Source organism: Haliotis asinina, chromosome 16 (genome assembly GCF_037392515.1).
Source record: "Haliotis asinina isolate JCU_RB_2024 chromosome 16, JCU_Hal_asi_v2, whole genome shotgun sequence".
In the NCBI taxonomy this organism is placed as follows: Eukaryota; Metazoa; Mollusca; class Gastropoda; order Lepetellida; family Haliotidae; genus Haliotis; species Haliotis asinina.
This window is the reverse complement of record NC_090295.1, coordinates 11,468,344-11,480,693: the sequence shown is the minus strand read 5'-3', so window position 1 is coordinate 11,480,693 and position 12,350 is coordinate 11,468,344. Positions and strand designations below refer to the sequence as shown.

Sequence of the window (12,350 nt, the reverse complement as noted above, 5' to 3'; positions counted from 1 at the left end):
GTGGTGGTGGTGGTGGTGATGATGATGGTGGTGGAGGTCATGATGATTATGATGATGATGATGATGATGATGGTGGTGATGATGGTTGTGGTGGTGATGATGGTTGTGGTGGTGATGATGATGATGATAATGGTGGTGGTGATGATGATGATGATGATGATGATGTGGTGGTGGTGGTGATGACGACGATGATGATGATGGTGGTGGTGATGGACATTACCTCAAGTTGTTGTAGCTCATCAAAGAGGGCGTACAGCTCCTCATTGGTGGCATTCCTGTCCAGGGCTTCGTTGAGAAGCTTCTGGGGATCACGAGTGTCATCAGTACTATGGAAGCAAGGAAAATCAAAATTCAGTGCACAGAACAGATGAGTGCACAGAAGATATGGGCATGCTGAATGTATCAACTGCATATCATCGCCTCTTTACCGTTTCAAAGACACCCACTTTAAAGGCCATGATCTCCATTAAATAGTGAAGTGAAAATGTGATTGTGTGCAGTTCATTTGTGGCATTGAACTACACCTGATCATGCCTATGAACGCTCACCATACAGTTTTGAGGGGCTGTGAACTATAATGATCATATCAGCACAATTTTAATGAATGATACATCCTGTTGTTTGATTGTACAAAAGCTGCATTCAGAAGTACACCTGTTCAATGACGGCTGTCTCTAAATAATTATGTGTAGACCAGACAATCAAGTGATAGATACTGTGGGCAAGTAAAGATATTTATGAAATGAGTGAAGGCAAGTTAGATACCAGTATCATTCATGAGTTTCATAAATATGGTGTTACACAGGACATAGTTTAGTATTTTTTTTATTACTCTCCCAACATTAGCAAAATGATATCAAGAAAAGTCCTTCTTTCCTAAGAAGTTAACAAGTGTGTTGACTCTCAGCTTTCACCGAGTCAAGCAAGTTCTAATACTATTGTGACAGATGAATTTGCATTGACACTTTGACGTCATATGTACGCCATCATGCTATATTGTTACACAATGTGTAATAACTTTGTAAAATTATAACTGAACCTTGACATCTAACACTGACAGTTCAGTGGCTCACAATGTTGATATGCTCCGACTAGTGGAAGTATTTTGTTACCAGACAATAATCACTCTGTAACTTACATCGTAATCACATTTCTCCTTCTCCTGTTGAGGGGTGCACAGGATGGCATGGGGAATGTCACCCTGTCCATAAGTGTGTAATAGTAGCAAGTGTCAGTCAAGTCATAACCATTGAGGGCACAGAGCTTCATGTTGAGGGACAGCTGGTAAGACGAGGGAGTCTTGCTGACCATGTAGCTGACCTCGATGGCATTGCCAATTGGTTCTGTGAAGTTCTTGTCTGTGGGGAAAATGCATATGAGAAATGAGTTTGGTTTAAACCAGTTGTAGTATCTTCATGGGACCTCTGGTCTGCTCTCAAGGAACATAACGACATGTAGTTTCAATCACCCGCTTTACGTACAGTTGCACCAGTTACGTAGTACACAAGTTACGTTGTGCACATAATGTGATCTCAGATGCTATAGGCTATACGACTATTTCAGAATACTACATCAGTACTGGAGATATTGATTAAATAAATCGTCAATTTTGGATCTGCATCAGTGACTGTCATTGGACTTGAGAGACTAATAAACATTTATAATAAAAAACACATCAAAGAAAAACTTCAGAGAGTATTTTCTTTTTTTCTAACATTGAGACATAAACCCCTGATGCTATTTCCTAACTAGTAGAACTGCCACATAAACAACACTCTCGGTAGTGAATCCTGAAAGGCAGTGTCCTTGATCCCCTGTATCAGGGTACTACATTGGTTTGGTGCCTGTTTCGTTTGCACAATGTTCTTGAGATCTTGAGTGAGTGAGTGAGTTTAGTTTTACGCCGCACTCAGCAATATTACAGCTATATGGCGGCGGTCTGTAAATAATCGAGTCTGGACCAGACAATCCAGTGATCAACAACATGAGCATCGATCTGGGCAATTGGGAACCGATGACATGCGTCAACCAAGTCAGCAAGCCTGACCACCCGATCCTGTTAGTCGCCTCTTACGACAAGCTGAGTCGCCTTTTATGGCAAGCATGGGTTGCTGAAGGCCTATTCTACCCTGGGACCTTCACGGGTACTTGAGATCTTGCGATCTTGAGATCTTGTAACTTTTCACATAGTTTTTGTATCTCCTATGTTAAAGTATAGGAGGTATGAATGCTACAAGGAAAATTACAAGATCTTAGGCTTACAAGAGCTTTGTGAAACAGGTCCCTGTATCATAGACAGAGAAGTCACTACCCAAATCTGAAAACACTGCACCTCTCCTATGGACATGGAAATGGAAAGCAATTCATTAAAGTGTGCTGAAGTTACTAGTTGAGCACAATTTCCCTTGTTTTTCTTTAAAGTTCAAATTATGCAAAGTCGAAAAAAAAAAAAGAAAAAAAGGAAAAGGTTGGGGAATATTATGTGAACCAATCTTCAGAGTCAGTGGATCGACCCCTTTACACAACAAACTGCACAAAAGCAGCCTGAGTATTACGCAGACATATTATGCATTCAACTTGGGTCACAATAGTGGACAGAAATGTTTCCTTACCATATGTAATAGCAGCAAGGTTCTTGGTGTACTGTTTATTCTCTATGTGGTACCGAAGTTGGTCACTGCAGTGGTCGGCCACGATACCTGCTGACACGGAGTAGATGCCGAGGTACTTGAGGTTGATGTCCTTGCAACAAGTGACCCCCATGCAGTTGTCTGTGACCTGGCAGATGTTGGCAATGGAAGCAGGAAGATTCACACTGCAACCTGTGAGAGTGTGAGTGAGGGAAGTTTAGATTTATACAGTATTTTTGTGCACTGTCATATATTTCCTGTCGTTTGCTGTGAAAATGGCAAACCAAGAGAAACTTTTGAATTTTTTAAGCAAAACTGTTTCAAATAGGAAAGAAAAGTTAAGGTCAGTGACATGAGAAATAATCCTCCCTTTAATTCCATTTGGCATTTTACTCCTCAATATTAATTTTGAGGAGTGAAATACCGCTGAGTCAAAAAAATCTGGAGCACTGAACTGAGGGGATGTTACTTTTCAATAGGAGTTCAAATAATGTAAATACTTTTGCCTGAATCAAGGTACACAGAAAACTGATTCCTGCTTAAAAACACAAGGTATGATATTTGCCCTGATGACATGTCAATTCCGATGCCCTTTTACAGTAGCTCATATATGGTCAAGGACAAACAATCCCTGCAAGCGTATCTGATGCTTGATTGGCATTTTAGAAGATGCTATTTGATGAACACAGACATTTTTCTGGGTTACATCTTCTTTTCATTATGGAGTACGTTTCATGGCTTGTTCTGGCCCCATGATCAGGTAGAACTCAACAGATTAGGTAGAACAGTTTCTGTTGAGTTCTACCTGATGGTGGGGCTAGAACAAGCCCTGAAATGTTGCATTCCAGAATAAAAAGAAGATGTAACCCAGAAACACCTCTATGTTCATGGAGGGTAGTAATCTCACATTCTGTTCCAGAAGGTGTTAAAGATGCAAACCGTTGCTATCTTGCACAGTGCTGGGCATTAAGGAGATAAAACTAGTACAGACCAATGCATTTTTATAACATATTGAGTTGTATTGATATTAAAACTCAAACATGGTATGTCAGTCCAGAACTGCAACATATGTGTAAGCCTTGTAAAATACAAGCAGACACACACATGCACACGTATGTAAGCATGATGCATGCACATATCACTGCAAAAGTCATAATTTGGTCACCACATAGTGACCTTGATATCAGTATTACACGTGTCTTTAGTCAGCATTCAAAGGTGGTTCCATAACTCGGCAGCAGAGTCACTGTCTAACATTCCAAAGACAAACTTTTCAGGTAAAACACTTCCTTTTAAACAAACAATATTAAAAAAGCTAAACAGGTGACACTCACCTGAAGGTGCGGCTGGTTGGGTGCATGGTTCAGACTTCCAGAAGTCGAATGACACACCTGTAAAAAAATGTCCATGAATGTCACATCTAAGTTTGATGAGTCAGTTAATATAGTTTCAGCACAATCCAGGCCACATGTTCAAATATGTCTAGAAATGCTATGATAAAACATCTTGATAAAATGTACAATTAATTCGCTAAAACATGTTAAATAGTATTGTAACTCCCTAGAAGTAATGCTTTACAAAACATGTCACTTTTGACAATTTACAACTATCTTTTACTATAGCTTGACAGGCTCAATACAGAAACATCAGCCAAAAAACAACAAAAAACATCACTTTGAAATTCTGTCAAAGCTTACCTTCGAACGGGACAGGTAGACTTGAGTTACACGGAGAGTAGACGATCTCTGACTGGGAGAACACTGGGACCTCTAGTATACACAAACTGTCTTCAAAACACACCTTGATGCTCAAGTCAACCACCAGCTTCTTGGAGGCAGTGACATGGTCAATCTTGTAGCTAAAGGACAAGCAATAAGTGGCACTGAAGCATTCAAGTGTGCCGTAACACTAAGGAAATTGATGGTCACAACAATTTTGGAAATCCTGTCAATAAAATACTTGTAGTTCCACTAATTCAAAGTCTGAAGACTGTTACAATAAATAATCTGCTCATGAGCTTTTGGTCAGAAACTAACACATACAGTGGAAGCTGTCTAAACTGGCATTCACTGGGACTGAAGAAATAATCCAGTTTAGACAATGTGCCGGATTATGGAGCTGATGATATATGTACAAGCCATAGGTTGGACTGAGATTATATGCTGGTGTTGACAACTTGCCGGATTGGACAGATGCTGGTTTTGACAGCTTCCACTATACACACTTTGTTAACACTACTGAACTGACAATACACAATTTTCCATGAGTTGTCACTATTGACAATAGTGATTTACAGACATGTTCCATGGTTCTTTGACTTGTCCATTTTCAGGTGGGTGAAGACTACTGATTCCGCTTTGCAATGTCTGTGTACATAACACATAACTGCCAAATTCAAATTAGAATATAATTATACTCACCTGATTCTTGTCATTGATCCAAGAATGAAGTCCCCTGCTACACCTGAGAAATATCATATTTACCATGACACAGGACAATGAAGTAATGCTATGAAGTGTCAATAGTCCAAACTTCGTTTAAAATGTGCAATACTTATTTCTATAAGAAAATATCAAGAAAATCTATACATTAAAATATACATAATAATTGAATACAATGACATTTCATTTGTATTTTCAAGTAGATTTCATGCACGAGCACAAATAGAAACATGTATAGTGCAATCAGTGCATCTACATCTAATTAATATTCATATGTCTTCATCTATACGCTACAGAACAACTCACCCCATGTATACTGGAACAATGACAGCTTGTAGGATAGTTTCTCAATGCTCATCGTAATCTCGAGAGCACAGATATCCACATCAAACTGGACCTGGATGGTTCTCTTGACGAGAGGGACATTCACACAGCAATCTATTGTTGAACAACTGGCTGCAAGGTGGCATTTCACAGAGTCTGGCAGGGCGGGGACAGTCAGACTGCTGCATGCTGGGTAAACAATACGAGAGTGAATAAGATTTAAAACTAATTATCATACTTATTATGGCTTAAGATGTTTAAATCATGTTGTAAGTGAAGAAGTATGGTTCTGTTGTGCTTTTCTATTCAGCATTATCATGGTGCTGACACAAGTAAAAGGTTCGCATCTCATACGCCATCTATGTGCAGAATTAAACCCTGGCTTTCAGCAAGACAAGGAAGTGCTTAATACCTTTAGCTACATCCACACCCCATCATGACCTCACATGCTAAACAGTTTACAATTGCTCTGCATTTGATACGTTGTAAAACATTAACTGGTATTTGGCATGTGATCTTCAAAAAAAGAAAAAAAGAAATCCTCATCTGATGTTAAGCAAGAACCCTTCATCCAGTGGATTTAAGCAGTGTAGCGGCATTTCGGTTTCAGATGTTGGTCCATCCGTATGTTTTGTGTCTCTATGATAAGGTGGACAATTCAAAAGATGAAGGCAGTTCCATGTAAGTGTGCAAGTCAGTATTTTCAGCTATGTTCCAGAAATACCATGGTGTCCGACCCCTTTTGTACTTGGGAACTTAACCCAGGTTGTTGGTGTGACGAACAATTTAACCACAAGGCTACCATACTGCCCTAGAATCTTACCCTTGTTCCAGTTGTTGATGTTGGACGGAGAGTATGGACTGGTCGCCTGGTTACAAGCTGAGGACAGGAAGTACTGGGACACGCCCAGGTCATCCAGAAGCTGAGACACCAGGGTGTCGGTCAGTGATGACACAGCGGACGACAGGCCTTTACTAACAGACCACGATGACAAGGAAAAATCTGGAACAAAAGAACATGCATTACTAACCATGAAGGAGTTTTCAGCTTGTGTTGTTTCTCTTCTTGTTGTTGTGTGTTGTTTAATGCCATACTCAGCAACTTTTCAGCAATATAAAGGTAGTCTGTAAATAACTGAGTCTGGACTGGACAATCCAGTGATGAACATCAGTAGCAGTTAGCCTCATTAGCAATCTATCCAAATGGGATAGAACAATATGTGTCAAACAAGTCAGCAAGTCTGACATTAGTCACCTCTCATGATGAGCACAAGCTGCTGAAGATCAAATCAAACACGAATCTCCACAGGTCTACCTGAATTTATTTTAAAAATATACTAACTTTTCAGAAATCTTTGAGATATGTATCAGATGTGTTCTTTTAAAACTTGTTAATTTAAATACTTGCTTCTTGTCAAGCTGAAGTACAATGGCAATTTGGATGTTTGGAGTACTTCCTCTTTATCTGGGTGCATATTTTATACACAGTCAAGGACAGTTACATCCCAAAGGCTCCAATGGTCTTGGGTTTGAATCTTGGTGCTGGATTTGCTAGCATCGTACCCAGTCATATTTTTCACCAATCAAAAAAAAAATTTTTTAAAATGATAAAATGATATTCAGGATTCCTTCCTCCAAACACCTGAAATCCTGTCAAATGCACTCATGCTCAAACATAGCAGAAAAATTTTTTTGTTGACTCACTCCTGGCCTGTAACATGCCCTTCCAGTCACAAAGAGGTTGTGGAACTCGAGCCTTGTTCAACAGCTGCTGTGTAAACAGGCAGTCGCTCTCTTCCAGACAGACACTGGCTGTAGCAGACACCTCGAGTTTCCGCTCAGCAGGCAGTTTGTTGATGGTATAGCTGGATAAAAGAACAACTGCTTATTTCAAAGAGTATCTCTGTGATATCATAAATAATCGCACTTTTGAAATTAACAATATTCATCAGGAGATGACATATCATCTTGATCTACTGTATTTTGAAAATGGGAGTTTTACAACTTGTGTCCCAATTTCCTCACACTTCCATAGGAAACCATTAATTCAATGAAAAATGAAAAACTGTTCGGTAGTTTTAAAATCCCATAACATTAGACAACACCACTTTACTTACTCAATTCTAAAGACTCCCTTGACATAAAAGTGATCTGGAGTTCCTGTAAGAAAACAAAATAAACCACTGTGAATACAACAATATGAATAACACCAGTTTCTTTTAAAATACTTTTTTCAAGGTATTATGAAATAATCATAGCACTGCCAACTATTCACCTATGGAAGATTCTTACCCCAGGTGTAGTTGAACAACATGCGTTTGTAGACAAAGTTCTCCACGCCCACTGTCAGCTGATAGCTGCACATGTCCACCGTTAGGAAGATGTTGAAAGAGCGTGACAGGAAGCCAATGTCGACACAGCAGTTGATGGCGGTACAGATGTCAGTCACATGACACACCACAGAGTTTGGTAGAGCAGGGAGATAAAAATCCAACCCTTGTATCGGACACTCTGTAATAAGGACAACATGCCTAGAAACTATTTACATATATACAGGTATACCTGGACTGTTGAAGGGGGGTTGCACTTTAGCATGTGAACTATGTTGACATCTTGAAAAAATCAAAGCAATCATATGACATGCAGCTATTTCAACAAAAAATAATTTTCACTAATTTTTGCTGAAAACTGCCAAATGCTTCCCTGAGATCAAGAGGTAGAATTTGGAATATTAAGTGTAACCTCCCTTTCTGAAATCTGTTGTATTAGAGGCTGACAAGCATGAAATATGAGTTTAATCTCAAGTCATGAAAGACTGATTTCATAAATACTTTTGACATTTCTGCATTGATTTTATGAACTTATGAGAAGAGATCTGCTTTGAGTTCATGATCCTATGACAGTTCTGCATTGATTTCATTTACTCATGGTATTGGACAGTAACACTGAGACACGTACCATTCTTCCAGCCCTTGACAGTTGGGATATACAAGCTGGAGTCTGAGTCACACTGTGGAGACTTGAGATATGCACCGACACCGAGCTGTTCCAGCAGCTGAGATGAGATGGCAGACGACAACTTGGATGCTCCAGTTGCCTTGAGATCTTTCAGGAAGTTTTCCAGGGAGAAATCTGTGGATGAATGACTCTATAATACAGATAACTGGCGTAACAGCCATACTAGGTTTTTTGGAGGCACAAGTTCTTTTTCAGACAATTGGTGATATATCAGAAAGTTCGTCCAAAGTGGTCGAAGGAATCTTAAAGTTGCCAGGCCTTGGTTCATATCATTCATGCAGGAAGTACATGCAATATCTTCAAGTCAACGAGCATTGAAAAGAGCATGACACATAATCTCAGGTGTAATTGTTTAAGATGAACAATTTCTCTATGTTTGGAGCATCTTTTTGAATTTGAATACCTTATATGCAAGCCAAAAATGTTGAAACATCAACATCAACAGAAAGAACCTTAATTAATTAATGTCAATTAATGCAGTCAACGATTTCCAGGCTTCTTGTCTTGATTGATACATGCCACTGGTTCCCAGTTGTGTAGATCAGTGCTCATGCTGTAGATCACTGGATTGTCTGGTCTAGACTCAAATTTGGTGTGTGTGGTGTAAAACTAAACTCACTCTCCCACTGTAAACAAGCAAGTCTGAACAACCCCAACCAGTGACATTGGCACCCATAATTTCCACCAGACACACCTGTTCTTCTATGACTGATTAATTCCTCAAATTCCTGGACAATTCTGACACTGTCTGACCCACCTTTCAGGGCTACAGTACTATTCCAGTCACACAAAAACTTGGGGATCTTGACGTCCTTCAAAACAGGGAAGGACAGCAGACATGAGTCTTCCTCAAAACACACGCTGACGTTAAGGTTGATGAGGAACTTCTTCTCCCCAAACAACTCGTCTATCATGAAGCTGTTGAAAAAGAGTGGAGATGGGAAATTATCATTATTTGCTTAAATGTTTCGAGTCAGCGGCTGAGATCTGAGGCCAATTTCTCGAAACAAACTTAAGTTTTAACTCAAATCTCAAAATGAGTTTGACAATTTGAAACAGCTGAAATTTTTACTCAATTGCATTTTTTAGGCTAAATAATTTAAAAAACTAAAGAAATCTGTCCACCAAATTCAGATTGTCCACTATGTTTGAGCTGGATACCAATTTCCTTTCATTCTGGAAAATGTGTGTTCTTGCATTTTCTCAGATTTGAGCAAAAACTTGAACTTAAGTCAAAACTCAGACTTAAGTTTGTTTCGAGAAATCGGGGCCTGAGCTTGAATAGAACCAATAGAATTTGAACTCAATGCTGTGATGAAATGAGTCAGGAGATTAGTGGCCAGTCTTTTGTGTGAGATATCACCCCAATCTTTTTAATCCAATTTTTTCCTGCAGCCTTTGTCAAGCAGTCTCTGGGGTGCTGCCAGTTCATCACTGTACAGACAAACGTAAAGTCACTTCTGGCAAACTTAACCCATTTTGGAATTGTCTTTAAAAAGAATTGCATGATATTAATGGTTGGTTAAAAACCTCCTTGATGTGGGAGGCTCAAATAGCTGTACTATGTGGAAGCATATATCTTAACAATAGTAAAATACTGTCAGTTAAAAGTATGCAAAAATAACAAATATACTCACTCAGCACGTACGACCCCTTTTAAGGTGAAGTGTTCCACCTGGCCTGAAAGTATTGTAAATCAATATATCATATTCATCCAGACACATCAAAACAACAATGGAGGTACAGTGTTAACTTGAGTAATTCTGCGTCAACATCTAGAATTGCACTAATAATGGATCAATGGCTCCCTTCTCACTTTTATCAAGTGAATACTTTCATAGAATCCTTACATAGTTGAGATGCCCAACAAGATGAAGAAAGACATTCCCTGATTGTGTAGTATTCTATTTTGAATTCATACAATAGTGATGTAAATAATACACTGATAACTGACAACATTGTCATAAAGCTATAGTCTTCTTGCAATGAAAACGTACCTTAGAATTTCACTTTGAACAAAAAAGTAAACCAAATATAGTGAAAGTAAGAATGTGAATCCTCATGATTTTGCCTTGCCAACTGAAGATTCTAATCTCACAATTTTATTCGATTTTGTTTTACAGACGATCATAGATTCAAATCATTATTATTGGTTTGTATAACAAAGGGAATAGGGAACAGTGGAACAGATGCATGGGCGGTATGTGATAAGTTTACAGTTGTGTATTTTTGTTATTTTTATGGTTTCAAACTGAAACTAGTTTCATTAAGGGGCTGTGGAAGAATTGTGTACTGTAGAACAATTTTCAGTGATGTCACACAGTATAGGTACCTTTGCCACTGCAGTCTCCTAGGTAACCGACATCATTGCCTGTAAACGGTAAACTACTACACGGGAGCACCCCATTCCTTGGTTTGCAGTTGCTTCACTCGGCTAACATCACCGGTGGAAACATCACGTTTGTGTTTTTTGATGGATATGTTGTCTCAGGTCGACTTACAATTATACAGCAACAAGACTTTGTGCGTAACGTTTACATTCCCACAATGCATAAAAGTTGTAGAATGAATGAATTCACATGTTTGTTATGAATGAAAAAGTAGTTCCATCACATAACCTAATTGAAAGGTCATCCATCAAATTGTCAGAATCTCAGGCGAAATCGTTCAGAAACAGGCGATATGAGACTCATGCGACTTACAAGATTAACATGCAACTACCCATAAGTTGACCACGTGGGTAATAAAAGGCTATTCTCTCACTTACCCCATCTATAAGTGAACAGTGTCCTGGTAAATACCAGTTTCTCAATGGCCATGGTAAATGTGTAGGTACAGGGGTCAATGCCAATCTTGACGTTGAAGGATCTCCTGATGAAGCCAATGAACATACAACACTCAACAGTGCCACACGGGTCAGACAGGTGACAGGTCACTCCCGATGGCAGGGACGGCAGGGTCAAGCTGGCAGGACAGTCTGTAATGGTGTATGTTCAAAACAAACATGGGCATAGTTTCTTTTCCGGGACTAGCAAACAATGCCCTTTTAATATTCATGGTGAGTGAGTCACTATTTCCCAGCCCTGTAACATTGACAGACACCAGCATTGGGCATGATACAGTCCTGGTGTCTGTCAATGTAATATAGCTGGGATATTCACCAAATTGGCTCAGCGACTTCAGAAAGGAGGAAATCTGAGGTGTGTTCAGAACTTTGAGTACCAACAAACGCCAGCAAGCACTTGATCCTGAATGACTATGCCTGTTCAAGCACCAACACATGCACAGCTGTCTTGCAAGGTGAACCAAGATGGTGACCATGCTTAATTTCATTCGTCACTATTTGCCCTTTTCCGTAACTTTCAAAAAGAAGACAAGAAGCTCCCTGGCTTGTCCCTGAATGACACGAGTTGGTCTGAGAATGGTTTAATGTAGCTAAGCGCTCGAGTCCACCTCACAGGAAGCAATAGCGCGGGCGCCTGCAGTTCTGAATACACCTCTGTATGGACATGAGTCAACATGTTCCAAGATTTGTAACAGTTTATGACCTCAGTATCTGAACACTCCATGATTCAACATTATGATTCCTTAATCAGGAAAATTACTAGAAACAGTTTCATTAGGACCAAAACCCATCAGAATAAGTGAGTTTTAATTTATCCATTGTTCCAGCTACTAGCCAGGGCCAAAAGATCTGGTAAGTTTTCTCTTAGCAATTATGCCTCCTACACTGTAACATGAGATACGGATGCTACGAGAATAGTTACGAGATCTTAGGCTTACGAGAGCTTTGTGAAACGGGGCCCCGTTCAGTTGTGAATTGTCACAATAATGTGTTCAGAATATCAGATTCTGTGATATTACTTCTAGTGTTTGGAATTGGTTGAAATCTCACCAATTGATAATTGGTTGACTGAGATTGATCAATCATCGAAAA

The 12,350-nt window shown here is 39.3% G+C and overlaps 1 pseudogene; it reads right to left on the bottom strand.

Moving 5' to 3' along the window:
* LOC137268840 (uncharacterized) overlaps positions 1–12,350 on the bottom strand; it is a 93,134-nt pseudogene that overhangs the window by 59,998 nt on the left and 20,786 nt on the right.